The following is a 6082-nucleotide window of genomic DNA, read 5'->3' on the forward strand; positions in this document are numbered from 1 at the left end:
ACATCCTAATTACTTTGAGGATTATTCAATATACAATAAGATAGATTAATTTGCACACATTTGATAGATTAGCGTTTATTTTCTTCCTCTTTTTTAACAAGTTCACACTTCTAATCATGCCTAATAATCTAGTTTTGTGGCCATGTTTGGCATACCATGTTTATCACACTAGTTATCTTTTAAATTTCATTTAGTATAAATATGTGTGCACCTAAAAATAATCCTAGAAATCAAGGGGTAGTATGCATAGGCCTATATGCTTGTTTTTGCATACCCTCAATTCATGGTATCGTGCTAACTTTAAAAATTGATAGAAAGATTAGCTAGGTTCTTCCATACACAGTCATAGGTATGCCAAACATGGCCAAACATGGTATTCCACAAATGTTGATTTCATTTTTTACCTTTATGATCAACCAATATTTCATAACTAAGGATATTTAGGTGTAATCTTATTTCTTTTTCTTAGATACTCAATATTTATGATCAAAGAAGTGAGCATATATCACTCACAACCTTGCTAATGATGTCTAGTAATGTATGGAATAATAATTACTCTTTTATTTAATCTATTTTTATATATTTTTGACTATAAAAGTCCAACTTTAGAGCGGCACAAATTCTAAGAATAACAAAGTGCGTAAAAGAAGAGCATAACACACAAAGAGAACATGGTCATTTGGCAATGGGTCTCATGACCCTTATAAATCACATGGGTTACACATTATATGAAGAAACATAAACAATACACTTCCTTGAATAAACTGTGAGTGCTTTGCACTACCATGATAGCATAGGTAAGAAAAACATCATAGGGGTTACACATTATATGAAGAAGCATAAACAATACACTTCCTTGAATAAACTATGAGAGTTTTGCACTACCATAAAGCATAGGTAAGAAAAAAAGCACAACTACTGTGAGCAATCAATGTGAACCCAATTCAACAAGCAAAGATTTTGTGTCCAATAAAGTTGATGCAAAGAAGATAAAAATGGCTTGTGCACTAGGGTCCACTAGCCTATAACATCCCATGAGCTATTCCTTGTTAGCCATTGGAAACATGTTGTGAGTTTAGTTTGGTTGTTTTTTTAATTATAACCTACAAGGGTTCATTTCCTTTCCGTCCTATCCAAATGCTTGAGGCTAGTTGTACTTTTGAATGCCATTCGGTGATGATATGAACGGAATCTTTTGTCTCAATCATTAAGGTTCTCCTTTAATGTCTTTTTTCCCAATGGGCACGAGTGTTTTGTTTATCCATTTTGGATTAAGTGTTGATTGAATGTGGGTATTAATATTTTAAGACACCCACCACCATTCATGATGTAAACACTTTTTTGATCGAAAACGAATAGAAAAATCTGCAAATGATGTGTTTGGAGATACGAATGGAAAGATGCCACTTCGGTTTGGCCATTGAGAGCGGCGGTAGCATGGCAAACATAAGAAAAAAACGGGACATATTAATAACATGTCGAAAATAGATGTCGTTCCATTGTCGTCTAATCCGGTTAGGACACCAGGCTTTCACCCAGATGACCCGGGCTCTATACCCGGCAATGAAACCTTCTAGGCCAGCATCACTTTTGGTTCAGCAGCCTCTTGCATGTGTTGATTTATTAAAAATGTAACCTTACCTACGACTTAGGGCTGGGGACTATGAATGCTCTAATTCCATGAATCGCCTGCACGATCCTCCATGCGACAATCCAACTAATATCCGGGTTGTAATGAAAATAGTAGATTAGTAGTCATCGTTCCCATGTCCTGCACATCATTGTTATTGAGTAACATAAATCCCCTAGCATTTATTGTACGGCGGTAAAATACAAACTTACCATTTATTACAGGTTACTACTGCATGTTCCATTAGGTAGAATCTTTGTCGATAAAATACAAAGTTACCATTTATTATAGATTACTGCTACATGTTTTTTTTTTCAATAAAGGCATTTTTATTATTGCAGAAAAACGAGACAAGTTACAAAAGTCGGGCTGGTATCATATAGCCAATTTCAGGCCGAGATTTCTCACTATCCTAGGCAATTAGCAAAGAGCAATGATCCACTGGGTCTCTATCCTAGAATCTACAGGTATTGGAGCTTCAACACATAGCTTAGATCCACGTTTACAAGATATTCTCTCTTCTCTTGAAGCTGAAGAATCTTGACCTTATCTGAGACATTCTTTGGAGTGCTTCCAATAGGGCCTACCAGTTTTGAAATTTTGGCCTCAATGTCAGTGATCTTCCTCAAGTAGAACCTCTCCCCTGCAATAATAAGGAGACTTTTGAGGGAGCAAGTATTGCGGGTATCACCGTTGTGTAGGGCCGCTAGTCTTTCAATCCAAAAGAACCAGAGGATCTCTGTTCTTAATACTGTCCATAGTTCAGTAGAGCAGCCTATGGTTTCCCCAATGAGCAGATGCTTCCAGGATAAGCAAGTTTTCCCCCAACTGGCCACATACTCATTGAGTTTCTTTACCATTGGTTCTATGTTAGGGCACAGTAGAAAAATGTGAACATCATCTTCTTCTTTGAGGCATCTGGCACATGATCCATTTCCCTTGCCAAAGACTAGAGCTTTTTTCTGTGTCCAAATGGCCCTGTACATGATAAGCCAAGCAAGACAAGCTTTCTTAGGTTCCACATGTATGCCCCAAAGTGATTTGAAGAAGAAATACCACTGGCTCCTATCTTTGAGGATATTCCATCTTTGATTTAGAATACAATGGATTGGAGGGGTATTCCATCCCAGAAGGCCTCTATACTGCTCTCCTCATTATCAACAAGTGCATTGGTGTCATTCGCAAACATTTCAGTGCAAACCTGCTTACTATTGCCAAGCAGAATTCCTGTCATTTCTCCTTTGTTGATTCTGTCTTGGACAAGCCAATTAAGTCCATCCGCAGCTATGGCATAAAGGAGGAGGGCCAAAGGACATCCTTGTCTGATTGATCTAGTCAGATGAAAAGCTTGAGTGAGGTCCCCATTGACGCATACCTGAGCAGTTGCATTACCAAGCAGTGTCTTTACCATACTGCAGAACCTTGACCCACAGCCCATGTGTTTCAATGCATCTATCATATATCCCCAGCTCAGTCTGTCATAAGCTTTGTCAAAGTCAATTTTGAAGAAGATGTAATCTTGTTCTGATTCTTCAGCGAATTCCATAGCTTCCCAGAGCGTAATGATAGTGTCTAGGATATATCTACCCTTGATAAATCCTTTCTGTTCCTTACAAATCCAATCATTCATGTGATCTTTTAGCCTTAGAGCCAACACTTTGGCAAAAATTTTATATGCACAGTTTAGGAGCGTAATTGGTCTCCAATTGGTGATAACATCCTTATCATCCTTCTTATGTATCAGCTTAATGATGCCTGCATTGATGGTTCGGGGGAGGGCTTCAAAGAGAAGGGCTTCTTTCCAAATTTCTGACAGAGGCTCTATCAAAGTGTTTTTGAAGGTTTTGAAAAATTCCGCTGGAAGACCATCATTTCCAGGGGATTTTTTGTCTTTAAGCATGTCAATAGCCCTGGATATCTCTTCTTTTGTGATTGGTTGGTCAAGCCACTGAGCTTGTTGTTCTGGCACTGTTTTAATTCTACACTGCTCTATGAGCTTAGCTGAGGCAGTTTGCTCCGCTTGATTTGTCGTAGATTCCGAAAAGAGACTTTGGAAGTGTTGGGCTATCCAAGCTTTATTCTCCTCATTGGAGCGCAATTGGATGCCTGAACTGTCTTTCAAAAGGGGAATGGCCTCTGTTGCATGTTTCACTTTTAGCATTTGAAACATTTCTTTGGATGGTCTGTCAGCTTTACCAGCCCACCACTCTCTGAAAAACAAGGCACTGTCCTCTAGTTCTTTGTCTTCTATTTTATGGAGGTGGGCTCTAGTGTCCCTCAGGGTAGTCTGAGCAGAGACATCACCAAGGTTGACCCTGTTCTCAAGTTTTTCAATCTCTTCCAGACACTCTTTTTTCTTCTTCTCTCTTATCTTTTTGATTGCAAAAGAAAGAGAGAAGGTACGTGCAACTTTCTAGTTTCTGAGAAAGAAGAAAAATTTCAAAAAATTGAAGGCTTGGTTGAAGGGATTATTCTTCAAGTTACAACAAGGGAATATCCAATGGATAAAAGCTTTACCCAAAGCTTAAACAAAGCATAACAAGCTTTAACTCCAACTACACATCGCTAATCCCCACCCATCGGGCCACCGCGCAGCGGATCATCTTCTCCTTGGGAAAATTTCAGCTCTCAATTCAGGCAATCGGATCAAACATCTGTTTAGTCAGATGCGTCCGGCGGCACGATCTCTTGCACAAATCCTGTACCCTGTCCGCCCGAGAGGTTTCGTGGAAGATCCAAGCATTTGAATTTGCAATGATGGAGAGAGCTCTGCAGAAATCAAGGGTGGAGAAAAATTACATAATTGCTTTACTCAAAAAAAAAGTCTAAAAAGATAAGAGGAGATTCATGCACAAAGCTTCTTCAAGCCAAAACTTCATCAAAATCCGAAATCAGCCTAGCTCTTCGAACTGGAAATATTTTCAGTTTCTTATTCTGGTTCGGCTCAGAAAATTACAGCAATTCAAAGTTGCGAGATTTTCAAATTTGGTCATTTTATGCCTTCCCCAAGCTTAAATTCACTCTTGATTCTCAATATTTTTTTCTACTGGACGACCTTCCGACGCTTTGAGACTACTTCAAGCACTTTCAAGCCAAAAGAGTGCGTGCGTCCTTCTTTCCATCAAAATTCTAAAAAAAAAAGCTTTGCGATTAATGCGAGATTCTTTTCGAGTCGTTTGAGCATCTAGAGTTGCTTTCACGGTTCGAAGAATAGAATCTTCATCACTATCGCCTTCAGTGTCATGCTTATGCCTCTTACGTGATTTTAATTGATCTTCTAATGCAAGTCTATGAGTTCGTTCATTGACCAATTGTGCTTGTAAAGCTGTGAGTTGCTCTTGAATAGACAGAAGTGTAGGTAGATCAGCCATGAATGCTAAAAAGAAATAAAGATAGGAAAAAGTTAGACATACTTATATGATTTTTTACTTGTGGTAATGATTTTGAAGATCTTGAATCCCATGGTGATTAGTCTGGTTCTACCAATTCCAGTGGTTGGGTGGTGGCTAACCCATGGGCCGGATGGGGTTAGGCTGGAATTAGTAGAGTTTTAATAATGAAATTGAATAATAGAAATACGCTTAGAACTGGAAGAGTTAAATAATAACTTGAAGACTTTCTCAAATGAATAGATCAATGGCTGTGCCTAATTTCAGTTAGGAAAAAAGCGTTGATTTCTTCAAGTTAAGTCTGTAATAGTTTTCCTTCTATCTGGTTTAGTCAGGTGAAGGATAGTTATAGTCTCTTGACCCCGTTAGAAAATTCGTTAAGAAAATCAAAAAGGTGGAATCGTCCCCGTTTTCGGGCAGAAAGATAAGGTCAAGTGTGCTGCGAATCACTTGGTTCATAATGCTGCTTTATAATGGAATGCTACCAAGAATGGTAGGAATAAACCTGGTACTTGGGAGGATTTTCAGCATGAAATTAAGTAACATTTTCTACCTCCTCAGTACAAGGCTAAAGCCCGACAGCATTGGGATACTCTTAGGCAATTGAAAGGAGAGGATGTCCAAACCTATATTGAAAAATTTTGGAATGCTCTCATTCAAATGCAATCTATAGAAAAAAGTGCATAAAAAGCATCTTAAAAGGAAGTTCATCTCAAGATTGGATCCAAAGATTAGAGCAGAGGATAATATGTTTCGTCCTTACACTCTTTCCTCTGCTAAATCTCTTGCTCTAAATTGTGAAAAGAAAAATGGTGTGCCCAGGTTCCAACATGAGAATCGTACTTGTAAATTCACCAAAGATTCGACATCTTCTAGTGGTTTTGACAGGCGTTCTTCATTCAAGCAACCTTTTAACAAGGGTCAAGATCAAAGAAGCTAGAAATTCAACAACGACAACAAAGCAAAGATTAGCAACAATAGCAATGGAGCGAGTGGACCACCAAAGAAGACAAATGTTCCAGATTCATTGACTCGAGATGAAAAAGCAAGCAATGTTCGATGT

Source organism: Cibotium barometz, chromosome 25, assembly GCF_041138505.1.
Source record: "Cibotium barometz isolate CiBa-2024 chromosome 25, ASM4113850v1, whole genome shotgun sequence".
NCBI lineage: Eukaryota > Viridiplantae > Streptophyta > Polypodiopsida > Cyatheales > Cibotiaceae > Cibotium > Cibotium barometz.